Source organism: Acomys minous, assembly GCF_964271855.1.
Source record: "Acomys minous genome assembly, chromosome: 18".
NCBI classification, from domain to species: Eukaryota; Metazoa; Chordata; class Mammalia; order Rodentia; family Muridae; genus Acomys; species Acomys minous.
In genome coordinates, this window is record NC_140501.1 from 66,620,730 (window position 1) to 66,635,599 (window position 14,870).

Here is a 14,870-nt window from a genome sequence, read left to right on the forward strand (position 1 = left end):
GAGCCAAGTGAAATTGCAAATTACTAAAGTTTGAACCTCTAAAAGATACTAAGAGCCCTGGCATGGGGTGGTGGAAACAAGATACGAGAGAAGAGACTCCCCTTGGTGGGACTTTAAGCAAAAAAAAAAAAAAGAATGTTTCCATAAGACCCAGAAATGTACAATATGATACTCTCCAAAGAAAAAACGTGAGAGATCTGTGACCCTCACATCAAGCAGAAACTGGACAACAGGGCCTCTCCTTTTACTATCTTATTCACTGGGGCCCTGGTGAGAATCCTGAGACTTCCTACTGGGACTCTAGGTGAGAAAAGTAAGGGAGAATGGGGAAATAGAAAGATCCAGAGGGTCCTAGAAACCTACAAGAATACCATCAAGGCTGGCAGATCTGGACACAGGGAAGTCTGCTCAAAATACTGTATGAACCAAGGACAATGCATGCAGTAAATCTAGAAACCCTATTCAGATCTAGCCAATGCACAGCCCATTCTCCACAGTGGTATGGAGAGCAGGGACTGACTCTGACATGAACTCTGGTGCCCCTTATTTAAAGACTTCCCTTTGTTGAAGAGGCCTGGTAGCACTCAGAGGAAGGGTACACAGGCAACCAGGATGAGACCTGATAGGCTGTGATCATATGATGGTGGAGGGTGTCCCCTTATGTCCCAGACCTAGGAGAGGGGAATGGGGTGAAAGAGGGAGGGAAGGGAAAATGGAAAGATACAAGTGACGGGATAACAATTGAGATGTAATCAGAATAAATTACTTAAATTTTAAAAAGAGATAATTCTTTTGAAAAAGTCTTCCTGTTGATATTCAACCTCAAGGCACAGAACCATCCTTACACATCAGTACAACCTGCCCAGTGTGCATCACAGTTCATGCATCCTTCTCAATCCCCAGACCTAACCCATACCCACAACCAGGGACCAAGCCTAGACTCCTAAGTCCCATTTGGGTCTTGGCCAACCCATGAGTTATGTCCATGTGGCAAATCCTGTGTAGCTGTGTACCAGCTCAACCTACTGTATCATCATATGACACATAACCAACTAAAGAAGTCCACATACCCAATCTAATCACAAAAACACAAACAATATAAAGAGCCAAAGCAACATTTCCCATGCCCCAAGTACAGAATTACATCGGTGAGTCTCAGAACATAGAACTTAAAGAAATATACATAAACTTCACTAAACAATACAAGGAGTTAAAAGATGACACAAACACACAACTCCTGCACTTGAAGAAAATTATCATAAATGAAATAAATGTTTGAATGATACACTCCCCCAAAATAAATCTACATGAAATGATGAAGATAATCCAGGGTTTAAAAAAATGAATTAAATAAAGAGAAATATTAATGAGAACACAAGATGAAATGAAAATAGAATTTAAAAGATTAATATGCCACCGAGAGAACATAAGGGGAAGCCTTAAAAATAGAATGCATCAATACAGAACAGAATATCCGAGATCAAAGATAAAAACAAAATATATGAAAAACATTTTTCAAACAAAGGAAAGAAACAGGCAGGAACTGTAGGATACTGTACAAAGGTTGCATGTTGATAAAGCTGAAAAGAAAGTGTGACGGCTAAAAGGACTAATTGTTCTTCCATAGGACTTGGGCTCAACTGCAGGTCCCCATATGGTGGCTCACAGCCAGCTGTAACTCCAGACTTAGGGGACTGACATGCTTTTCCAACCTATTTGTATACCATGCACATGTGATGTGCAGATACACATGTAGGTAAAACACATATACACAAAACATAATAAAAATCATAGAAGAAACTTTCCCTAAACTAAGAAAACACATATTTGTATAGATACAAGAAACACATAAACACCAAATACGCAATACAAGAATAGAAATGTCCCCATAGAATATCATAATGAAAACACTAAACATACAGAACTAAAGAACAGTATTGAAATCTGCAAAAGAAAAAACATAAGTTATACGTAAAGGAAAACCCATCATAACAGCCCATGATTTCTCAAGGGAAGCTTAGAAAGTTATCAGTGACTAGAAAAATGTAAGCCAAATTCTAAATTACTATACAAGTCAACTAGACTATGGTACCCTTCAGAAGCATCCTCCATAGTTGAAGGAAAAAGAAAAACTCTCCATGAAGTGAACAGGCTAAAAGGACTCATGTCATGGGACGCTCCACATAGAGAGCACTGGAAGCAATCCTACAGGGTAAAGAGGTGTATGAACGTTGCATACAAACTATAGAAAGAAGACAAATGAAGTGGGAATCACTGAAGCACAAAGAATGACTAAGAATGCAAACAGTAAGAAAAAAACACACAAAATGACTGACATCAACACATACCTTTCAATAATAGCTCAGATCCAAAATTACAAATGTCACATGTTCTCTCTCATCTGTTGTTCTGAGATCAAAACCTTCAGGTGTGAGTTGCAAATTGAAGTAACTGCTCACGCTCACAAAGTAAAAATGGAGCATGTGAGATGAGCTCTACAGAGGGTAATAGAGTATGGATGATACGAGGGAAGAAACATAAAAATGAGGAGGGGCCTTTACTTGGGAGATAGAAAAGGAAGTCAGTACAGAAGCAGAGAGGAGGAGGGGAAACATAGAATAAGTGATGTTTGATAAAGTGTCAAGAAATTGTATTATTTTACATTCACTTACTTAAAATTACACAAATACACAAACACACTTAAACTAAGTTGTGCCACTTGGGCTGACAATCCTTCCCACAAGAGCCATAAACTATCTAACAAAAAACCCCACTTAACTTATGCTTCACTACCTACTCCTTTGGATTGTATTTCTTATTTTTGTACTAGAACTCTTATCTGTACTGTTATGTCACTAATGTAAGATCTCTCCATTATTTTTCTTATGTGGACTCTTAGTGTTATGAACTTGTCTCTTAGAACTACCTTCATTGTGTCTATTTAGTCTGGGTATGTTCTGTTTTCATTTCCCTTCAATTCCATAAAGATTTTTATTTTTTTCTTAATCGTTGCCTTGACCCATTTTTCATTTAGTAGTGATCTGTTCAGGTCCCATGAGTTTGCAAGCTTTGTGTTGATGATGGTATGCATGGTAGTCATAAAGGATGAAAGATGTTATTTCAGTTTGCTTATATATATTGAGACTTGCTTTGTATCTGAGCATGTACTCAATTTTGGAGAATGCTACTAGAGGTTCTGAGAAGAAGATATGTTCTTTTGTATTTAAGTAACATGTTCATGACTTATCTGTTAGGTACATTTGGTTTATGACATCAGTTAGTTCCAGCATTTCCCTCTTCAGTTTTTGTCCTAATGACCTGTCTACTGGTGAACGTATGGTACTGAACTATCAGTGTTGGAGGGTCAATATGTGATTTAAGCTGTTGTAGTGTTGTTTTTGTCATTGTTGTTGTTGTTTTATGAACTTGGGTCCACTAGTTTTGGATGCATAAATATTAATAAATATCAAGTCCTCTTGATGCATTTTTCCTTTGATGAGTATGTAGTATCTTTCCATATCTTTCCTAAGTAGTTTTGGTTTGAGGCCTATTTAGTCAGACATTCAAATGATTATACCAGCTTTCTTCTCAGGTCTTTTGCTTGGAATGTCCTTTTCCATTCTTTTATCTTGAGGTGATGTCTATCCTTGATGTTAAGTTGTGTTACTGGGTGTATCAGAAGAAGGGATCCTGGGTGTTAAGTCATTCTATTTGCATGTGTCAATTTCTTGGGGAATTGAAACCATTTGACAATGAGAGTTATCAGTGAGGAGTGTTTGTTGATTCTCAGCTTTTTTGGTAGTGATCGACTCCTTCCTCTCTGTTGCTGTTGTTGTCCATTTTTTGTCTGTTTCTGTTTTTGTTTTTTGTTTCAATGGTCTGACATTATTTATTCCTTGTGTTTTAATGGGTATGGTTATCCTCTTCAGGTTAAAGTTTTCCTTCTAGCACCTTCTGTGGAGCTGGATTTGTAGATAGGTCCTGTTTAACTTGATTTTTATTTACTGTCTTTCTCCATCTATAGAAATGGAAAGTTTTGGGAGGTATAGCAGTCTGGGTGGTATCTTCGGTCTCTTAGACTTTGTAACATTGGTCCAGGGCCTTCTATCTTTTAATATCTCCATTGGAAAGTCGGGTGTTAGTATTAGATGCCTTCCTTTGTATGTTATTTCCCTTTATACAGTTATCCTTGTCCCTTTTAATATCTCTCCCTGTTCTGTACACTAAGTATTCTGATTACTATGTAACACGAGACTTTATTATCTAGTCCAGTCTATCTGATGTTCTGTGTGTTCTCTGTGCTTTAATAGGCACTTCCTTTTAAGTCTTAGGCATTTTAGTTAGATGATTTTGTTGAAAATGTTTTTGTGCCTTTTATCTTTGTTCTCCTTCCTCTATTCCTATTATTCATATATTTGGTCTTTTCAAAGTACCCTAGATTTCCTGGTTGTTTTGTGCCTGGATATTTTTAGATTTAACATTTTCTTGGTCCCAGGTATCCATTTCTTCTATCATGTATTCAACAAATGAGATTCTTTCTTCCATCTCTTATACTTTCTTGGGGAGGCTTGCCTATGAGCTTCCTGTTTATGTTTCTAAAGTTTTTGGCTTCCAGTTTTCCATCAGTTTTTGTTTTCTGAATTAATTCTATTTTCACTTGCAATTCTTGAACTGTATTATTCATTTTGTCCTCTTGTTAGTTTGTGTTTTCATAGATTTCCTTATGAGATGTATTTATTTTCTCTCTCAAGATCTTTAACATATTCATAAAATATCTTCTGAAGTGCTTTTCTTCAAATATGCAGCATTTCTCCAAGGCAATTGTAGTAAGGCTTCTAGGCTTTAGTGAATACATATCATCCAGCTTGTTATTAATTGTTTTATGCTGTAACCACGGAATCTGTGTTTGGGATCATGATACTTCTTACTGATGTTATGCAGTCTTGCCGTGTGTGTGTGTGTGTGTGTGTGTGTGTGTGTGTGTGTGTATGTATGTGTTTGATTCCTCTGTTTCTTTTGCCCTCTCTGGTCCTTCAGAGAACATGGTGGCTCTCAGTTTCCTGGTAAGGAATCTCTGAGATTCTGCCAAGTGTCAATACAAGATTTCCAAAAATAATGTGATTCTTGGTATTGGGTGTAGACACTTTGGCACGGAGATAAGCTAGAAAAGAAGTGGGTGAGGGTATTCTTTAGTCATAGTTTGGTTTCTTTAAAAAATAAGAAATATTATAAGAATATGCTTTCATTTCAAAATGTGCACAGCAGCTATGATTTGCGTCTTGCTCTAGCAGTGGCATGAGGCTGCCAGCAACATAGAGTCTCTGCAGTTGTTTGACATTTGGAATCCTGGACACTTTACAGAGGGTGTGTAAATATTACAGATGAGAGAAGTTGGAGACTGTTGATGGTTAGAAGGTTGTTGCTTTTCACACTTTGGTAAATAGTCATGACAAAAAACCAAAAAACCACAAGAAGAAATTCGATATGTTGCCAGTAAAATCAAATTTGCCCCCAAAATTCAATGCTCCTAATCAGCAGGAAGTATTCTTACTATAATGTCACCCACTTCCCCTCTATCCTTTTTCCCTACTCTCTAGTGTTAGGGGGTTGAAAGAGTGGGAAAGGGGTGGATAAAGGTAGAAGAAAGAAGAACCCACAAAGTAGCAAGCCCTGGCTACAGTAGCCACACTAGTGTGTGCCGTGGAGATTTTCTTAGTCCACTGGGATTGGGGAAAAGAGAGAAAAAAAGCCAACCAAGGCCAAGTAGGTCAGCTACAGGACTGAAGATGAGACTGTAGGCTTGGATTCACAGGAGAGGAGGAATTGAAAATCTGAAGATTGCCAACTTGTTCCAGCTTCCCTTTCTTCACTTTTTTTTTTACCAATAATTCTCTATTAGAAATCTGTAAGTGTGAAAAGCTGTAACCTTCTGATTGTCCTTCCAGAGCATCAGCCAGACATTATTGAGTTGCCCATTTTTCAGTCATATTTGGCCTCTGTGAGCAACTTGAGCCACATGTGACCTCAAGCAATATGAAAATAATGGCTTATATATGGAGATGAAGACAACTGACCACTTCACTGTATCCATGGCTTTTCTGTGCAATCATTGTGACCCTTCTGAGGAACCACTGAAATCTCAGGGCTTCATTTTCTCCTATTAAAATCCAACTGCAGTAATATCTCATTCTTCCTCCTCTCTGGCCATTTGTATGATTTTTATTAACCAGATAAATATTGGGGGAACAACACAGACTCTGTGGAAAAAATTGGGTGATCCAAAAAGCAGATGATCATACACCAGGCTTTCTTTTGCTTCTCAGAGTTTGTGTTCAGCTCCCCCTGCAGTGTCAGCCACTGTGTCACTCAGAGCACAGTAGTACACAGCTGAGTCTGACTCTTGCACCAGGACCTTCTGCAGGTGGAAGGAGGTTGTTTCTTTGTCATATGTGGCTTCAAATCCTCTGCTGCTTCCCTTGTTGTTGGCTGTTGTGACTTGCAAAAGGAGCTGGGGACCTTCTCCAGGATATTGGACATACCAGGAAAGAGTTGGATACCTTGAGCTTGAATACGTGCAGTTTATAAAGAGGAAGTCGCCTTCTGAGAGGGTCACTTGACCTTGCCTCTGGGTCACTGAGTCTCCATAGGTCCGGCCTGGAGGAAGAACCGGACATATGTGTCACATTAAGGACAATGCTCATAATAACTTAAATCTTTTTATGACAACATAGAAGAAAGAGTAAGAATTTTAAGTCCCTTTACTTACCAAACATGAACAACATCGTAGTCATGAAAGCTGGAGAAATGTTCATCTTCACTGTCACCCAAGTAATGTTCTTGATACTTCACATGAAGAAATGATGAAATGACATAAAATAATGAACCTACAAAGCTTATAGTTCTCACAGACACTGATCTTGTCTTAGGAAACTCCACCCCCTGGTGGGCAGAGCTTAAACTAGAGTCTCTTGAACCTCCCAAGGTCAGAAGTGCACTCTCACCCTCAACATCAATTGTAAGGCAAATGTCAGGCTTTACTTAGCCTTTACCAATGTAACAAACATTAGCAGTCACCATTAACATAGTCAGTGTTGTCATTCATAGGATTCTGCCTGGAATTAAATAGAGTTTATTTTCTAGTAGAGCAACTGATGCTCTATTTCTTTTAGTCTTTACCATATGATGAAAGGAATGGCAAAAAAGTAAGATTTACTAACTTATTTTCCCCAATTCAAATTTGTATTAAGATGCTATCCAGGCCTGGCAGCATGGCTCAGTACTGGAGAGAACTTCTTGCTCTTTCCGAGAAGTGAGGTATGATTTCCAGAACATGCACATTGCCAGAACCATCTGTAACTTCAGTTCCAGGAGGAACTGACTCTCTCTTCTGACCTCCATTGGTACCAGGCACACATATGATATATAAATACAAATATAGGCAAAACTTCATGCATTTAAAATAGAATATATTTTAATTCCATAAAAATATGATCAAATTAAGCAATTATGAATTGGCCCTAAGACTATATAACCATTGCAATCTGCTTTATTTACCTTCTAGTGTCCTGGCCCGCTGGACAATCAACTGAGACCCACGGACCCCTATGGAGAGAATGTTGGACAAGAGACACGAAGAACGGACAGCAAGTCGAAAAGGTCTGATCAAGCTGACAAAATTTTATTTTCTCAGGCTGCTTATAAGCACCAGGCTGGATGGTGGGTGGGGGAAGAGGGGGAACTAGGGTGAAAGCGAGGTCAGCCCCCTGCTATTGCATACCGCACAATGTTCCCTTCCTGGTCAGATGGCGCTGCATAGAAGCGTGGGACACCGAGACTGGGTGCTAACTTAGATGAAACAGATCTATATCTGTTTATTGAGAAACCTAAAGACAGGAGGTCTCCTGGAGAGTTTTCCAAGAAGTCACTGAAAGGGAGGGGGCAGGAGAGGTTTTGTCAAGTAGAACACAGGAGGTCCAAATGGCCATATTTGCTGAAAGCACCCCCCATCATCTCCCCGTTTACTGTATATAACAAAAACAGAGGGAAGTAGAGGACTGATTCCCCTCAAGAGATGCGTGTTGCGTTAAAAGGTTAATGTTCAGTCTGTCTGAACTGACCATGTCCTCAACCTCCCGGGCGCTTTTGCGCGGGAAAGGGGGGCATCTGGTGCCATGGTTTTGTGCCAAATCTTTATGCAATCAAGCATGCTTCCAGGGGGTATTCCAAGGAAAGAGTGTGGGCAAAACTCACTGCAGTGCTAAGCCTCGCACTCTCTAGATGATCTTTGAGAGAGTGATGGTCTTTGTGGGGCTTCATCCTCAGAGTCAGCCTCAGCCAGTCACGGATAGTGAACCTGCAAAGGTTTTGCCGGCAGGTCATCAAATTGCTTCTTTATTATGTGGTCAGTCAAGCAAAGGCCCAGGAACCAAAAGATATCAGGAGTAATAGACCAAGAAGTTGTATGAGAACAGAGGGAATAAGGGTGGACAGCCATGGAGAAGTAGAGAACCTGTTTTTATACCAACTTTCGCTGTTCTCTCTCTCTTTGTCGTTTTTCCAATCCTTCCCATACTCTACGCATGCTATCCCTTACCACCCCAGATTTATCTGCAAAAAAGCAACATTCTTCTTTTAAAACTGCACAGAGCCCCCTTGTTGTAAGAACAGAAGATCAAGGCCTTGTTAGTTTTGCAAAACCACCTCTGCTAGAGACAAGAGCGACTGAGTACTTTAATGCTTTGTTGAATTTTCTGAACATCCTGATCTATAGTAGCACTTAGCTCTGAATAATATTGATTGGAACGAACCAGGGACGAGATCCCGGTACCTGAGCCCACTGCCCCGAGTCCCAGGATGACTGCAACCATGATCGCCGTTATGGGTTCCCAGGGTCATCTATGGAAGAGTGAGGTGGAATTGTCAGGGCAGTTGCCAGAAGGGGGATGCTCTTCTTGGTTCCACAAGTGAAAGAGTTCAGGGGGAGAGTAATAGGTTAGTCATGGGATAATTTAAGCAAGAACACAAAAGTCCTTGCATGCCACGAGATTAGGAGCAAATATACAAGGCATAAGACCTGATGAGAAGGCCCACCAAATATCTAAAGGGGGAAGGACATATGCAAGTGTAGAAATATTGGGGCAAGTCAGGGTACTGCTACACAGGAAGGATAAGGAGGTGAGAATGAGATTCTCAGGTCCCAACAAGCAAGTTCCTGTCCCTGATACCCACTCAAAGGAGAGACCCTCAGGACTGGGCTGATGCTAGCAGCAGGTGGAATGATTTGAAGCCACCGTATTGTTAGTCAAGGAGACTGCAATGCCCTCATAAAAGTGTGGGGAAGAGTAATAGCAAATCCAGCATTCCTCTGAGAGGTCAGGATGAGAAGCATTAATGGCCAAAAAGGTTTGTTGTACAAGGGTAAACACAAGGTGTGAGGAGGCTGTTGAAGGAGGAGGAAGAGGAGGAGTGGGCAACTGTGGGGAATAAGGTATATCAATAGAAGGTATGGGAGTCTGAGAAAGCTTAGGTATGGGAACCTGAGTAGGCTTAGCAAGAGGTTTGTGAGGTTTTGGGACTATCACAGGGTTAGGCCCAACCACATGAGGCGAATGCTGGCAGGGGGTCTCTTTTAGAAGCTTTATGGAAAAGGTGGTCCCAGTATCTGTACCCTGTTGGTATAATTGAAGACCCCAATGAAATCCTCAAGTCCACTCAACAAGATGACCTGGATCAGTAATATTAATCTGGAGGGGCAGGCACCATCTATTGGTATTACGGTTGGATGGTTTGCAAGCATCAGTGGCCTCAAGAGGATTAGTAGGTTTGGAAAAGCCTCGTTTTAATGTAATATAATCCCATGAGGAAGATGAGTTCCAATAAGCACTACCCGTTGTCTCACAGTTCCAAGCTGCACAATAATAATCTAACTTTTCACTGCATTTGTGATGCCGAGACCTATTGTGGTGGGGTCCAAGGCAGACATAAAAATCAGTTTCTTGCATCAAGGTTTGTCAGAGAGAATTACTACAACTAGGCCCAGATGCTCAGTGTACTGATGCAAGGGACAGAGATGCCTAACAGGAGCAGAAACTCCAAATTTAGGTGTAAAAGGGGCAGACTTTCCAGGCAGGTCTCTCTCTGGGGCAGAAATAGCTGTAAGTTGAAGTTCCAAACCCCAAGGTACTCCAGCACCAAGTGCCATTTTACATAAGTCAGGGGTCAATGAGTCAGGATATCAAATAACAGGAGAAATCCGAGAGGAAGACCAGACAGGATCACCCCTCTCAGAGAGAACCACCCAAGTCCAATTCCAGGGGAAATGGATGTTGGTCTGAGGTCATTCCAATCTGATCATGTGAAGTGGAGGGCCCATCAGGAGGAACAGGAATAACAGGCACATCATTGGCAGGGCTGGCTGGACAGTTATGTTCTGTGGAGACAGGAAAGGATGGAGCCTCAGCAGTATTGTCCTCTATGCTGGGCGATGGGTTAACTTGTCGAAGAAGTCTTTCAGGGAGCCATTGAGGACCATTTTCCTCAATATTAAAACTGCAAGCTGACCTTTGGCCCTAAATAAGGATTGGGTCGAGGCCCTTCCATTGACCCATCAAGGGATTTTTCCAGTGGGCCAGCGCATGACCATGTTGAGTGCCAGTGTGCAATAAACGGTCAGCAGCTGATTTGCTATTTTGGTCAAGAGTAAGTAAATTAAGGACAAGGAGCATGTGTGAGAGCCAATTATGGGGCATAGGCATAGGGTAGAGAGTTGGGGAATGGGCCTTCACTTTATGAAGGGTGTTTTTAACTGTTTGATGGGCCCATTCGATAATGCCTTGGCCCTGGGGATTATAAGGAATGCCTGTAATATGCTTGATGCTAAGAGAGGCACAAAAGGCCTGGAATTTATTACCAGTGTATCCTGGGCCATTGTCAGTTTTAATAGCTTTAGGGAGGCCCATCATGGAGAGAAAATGGTGTGTGTGGGTAACAATATCCTTAGAGGCCTCACCCAACAAAGGAGAGGCAAAAATGAAGCTAGTAAAGTTATCAACAGTGACATGAAGATATCTGAGTTTGCCAAAAGGTGGAAAATGAGTAACATCCATTTGCCATAGGGCATTAGGGAGCAATCCACGTGGATTAACACCCAAGTGGGGAATGGGGAGATGGGAAACACAAGTATGACAACCCTTTACTTTCTCCCTTGCCTGTTTCCTAGTAATTTTATACATAAGACGAAGGGTGGTGGCATTGAGATGATGAAGGGAGTGGGTGTGCTTTGCCTGGGTTAATGGATTGAAAATGGTCAAAGCAAAGGCATCGGTGCAGGTGGCTGTGCCTGCCAGGGCATTGCCTTGCAACATAGGGCCAGGAAGACCAGTGTGGCCTTGGATGTGGGTGAGAAAAAAAGGAAGGGTACGAGTTTGAATGTGTTTTTGTACCACAGCAAATAGGGATGAGGCCCGTGAAGAGGCGTTAATGTAAGACACAGTTTCCAACAAGGGAACAGAATGTGCCCCATATGCACTATCTGTATATATATATTAAGAGGAGCATGGGGGAAAGGTTTTGAAAACCTGGAGCACAACAAAGACCTCTACCGATTGGGCCGAGGTGAGGTCAGTAATGAAGGTGTGTCTCTCTGCTAATCACATAGGTCACATGGCCATTTGAGGAACTATTGGTAAACACAAGGAGGGCATTTATGAGTGTCTTTGAACTGTTTTTTTTTTTTAGTGTGTGTGTGTGGAAAGATGAAGGGATGGAGTAAGGCAAACTGAATGAGGGAATCCTCTGGATAATGATTATTAATTTGTCCCTTGAATGAATCAAGAGCATTGCTGTAAGTGTTTCTCAGCCATTTGATATTCCACTGTTGAGAAGTCTCTGTTTAGTTCCAAGCCCCATTTCTCAATTGGGTTATTTGGTTAGGTGGTGTTTAATTTCTTGAGTTCTTTATATATTTTGGATATTAGACCTTTGTCAGATGAAGGGTTGGTGAAGATTTTTTTCCCAGTCTGTAGGCTGTCACTTTGTTCTCTTGCCAGTGTCTCCTGCCTTACAGAAGCTTCCTGGCCTCATGAGGTCCCATTTATTGATTGTTGACCTTAAGGCCTGGGCTGTTGGTGTTCTGTTCAGGAAGATGTCTCCTGTGCCAAGGTGTTCCAGGCTCTTCCCCAATTTTGCTTCTAACTGACTTAGTGTCTCTGGTTTTATGTTGAGGTCCTTGGTCCACTTGGATTTGAGTTTTGTGCAAGGTGAAAAATATGGGTCCAGTTGAATTTTTTTACACATTGACCTCTAGTTAGACCAGCACCATTTGCTGAAGATGCTATCCTTTTTCCATTGAATGGATTTGGTTTCTTTGTCAAAAATCAAGTGACCATATGTGTGTGGATTCATATTTGGGTCTTTGATTTGATTCCACTTATCAACCAGCCAGTTGCTGTGCCAGTACCATGCTGCTTTAATTACTGTTGCTTTATAGTACAGCTTGAGATCAGGTACGAAGATTCCTCTGGAGGATATTTTATTGTACAAGATTGTTTTAGCTATTCTGGGTTATTTTCGTTGTTGTTGTTTTTCCATATGAAGTTGAGAATAGACATTTCAGTGTCTTTAAAAATTGTGTAGGTATTTTGATAGGGATTGCATTGAATCTGTATATTGCTTTTGGTAAGATGGCCAATATTACTATGTTAATTCTCCCAATCAATGAACAAGGAAGATCATTCCATATTCTCATGTCATCTTCAATCTCTTTCTTCAGAGTTTTTTTTTTAAACAAGTCCTTTACTTGCTTGGTTAGCTTGTGGCTAATGTAAAGGGTGTGGTTTTCCTAATTACTTCCTCTGCAAGCTTGTCATTTGTGTATAGGAAGGTTACAGACTTTTTTGAGTTAATTTTTAATCTATCTAATTTACTGAAGGTGTTTATCAGCTGTAGGAATTCTCTGGTGGAATTTTGAGGGTCACTTATGGACACCATCATATCATCAGTGAAGAGGGATAATTTGACTTCCTCCATTCCCATTTGGATATACTTGATCTCCTTTTGTTGTCCCATTGCTCTGGCTAGAACTTCGAGTACTATATTGAAGAGATATGGAGAGAGTGAGAAGCTTTGCCTCGTTCCTGATTTTAGAGGAATTTCCTTTAGTAACTCACCATTTAATTTGATTTTGGCTATTGGCTTGCTGTGTATAGCATTTATTATATCGAGGAAAGTGTCTTGTATCCCCTATCTCTCCAAAACTTTAAACATGAATGAGTGTTAGACTTTATCAAATGCTTTCTCTGCATCTAAGGAGATGATCATGTGGTTTTTTTTATTTTCAGTTTTTTTATATGGTGGATTTCATTGATGGATTTCCATATGTTAAACCATCCTTGCATACCTGGAATGAAGCCTACCTGGTCATGGTGAATAATATTTTTAATGTGTTCTTGTGTTCATTTTGCAAATATTTTATTGAGTATTTTGCATCAATGTTCATAAGAGAAATTGGTCTGAAATTCTCTTTCTTTGTTGGGTCTTTGTGAGGTTCAGGTATCAATGTGACTATGGCCTCATAGAATGAATTTGGTAATGTTCCATCCATTTCTATCTTTTGGAGTAGCTTGAAGAGTATCAGTCTTAGCATACCCTTGAAGGTCTGGTAGAATTCTGCACTGAAACTGTCTGAGCATGGGCTTTTTTTTTGGTTGGGAGACTATCAATGATTGCTTCTATTTCTGTAGGGGAAATGGGACTATTTAACTTGTTTATCTGTTCTTCACTCAATTTGGCAAGTGAAATTGATCAAGAAAATCATCCATTTCCCTTAGATTTTCAAATTTTGTGGCATATATGCCTTCAAAGTAGGATCTTATGATTCTTTGTATCTATTCAGTATCTGTTGTTATGTCTTTTTTTCATTTCTGATTTTGTTGATTTGGATATTAGCTCTTTGACTTTTAGTTAGTTTGGCTAATGGTTTGTCTATCTTGTTGATTTTTCAAAGAATCATCTCTTGGTTTTGTTGATTCCTTCGAATGTATTCTTAGTTTCTAATTTATTAAATTCAGGCCTGAGTTTGATTATTTTCAGATGTCTACTCCTGTTGGTATTTCTGCTTCTTTGTTTTTAGGGCTTCCAGTGGTGTCATAAAGTTGCTTAAGTGTGATGTTCCAAGTTTCTTTATACAGGCACTTAATGCTATGAATTTTCCTCTTAGCACTGCTTTCACTGTATTTCACAAAGTTGGGTATGTTGTTCCTTCATTTTCATTGAATTTCAGGAAGTCTTTAATTTCTTTATTTATTTCTTCCCTGACCCAGGTGTCACTTAGGAGAGAACTGTATAGTTTCCACCTATGTGTAGGTTTTTTTGTTATTTCTGTTGTTGTTGAATTGCAACCAAAGACCATGGAGATCTGATAGGATACAGGTTATTATTTCAATCCTCTTGTATCTGTTGAGGCATGCTTTGAGATCTATTATGTAACCAAATTTGGGGAAGGTTCCATGGGGTGCAGAGAAGAAGGTATATTCCTTCTTGTTTGGGTGGAAGGTTCTAGAGAGATCTGTTAGCTCCATTTGATTCATGGCAGTGGTTAGTGATGTTATTTCTTAGCTTAGTTTCTGTTCCAATGACCTATCCTTCAGTAAGAGTGGGGTATTGAAGTCTCCCACTATTATTGTGTGGGGATCGATGTGTGGTTTAAGCTTCATTAACATATCTTTTACAAATGTGGGTGCCCTTGTATTGGGAGCATAGATGTTCAGAATTGTGATGTCATCTTGGTTGACTTTACTTTTGATAAGTATGAAGAAGTTCTTCCTCATCCCTTTTGATTAATTTTGGTTGAAAGTCTGTTTTGTTCAATATTA

At 40.1% G+C, this 14,870-nt stretch overlaps 1 gene segment (V, D, J or C); it reads right to left on the reverse strand.

Moving 5' to 3' along the window:
- Positions 1 to 6,319: 6,319 nt before the first annotated feature.
- Positions 6,320 to 8,867, reverse strand: LOC311589129 (T cell receptor alpha variable 9-2-like). The segment is given in 3 exons: positions 8,828 to 8,867; positions 7,555 to 7,602; positions 6,320 to 6,654 (listed from the first exon to the last, which is right to left on the reverse strand).
- Positions 8,868 to 14,870: the final 6,003 nt, after the last annotated feature.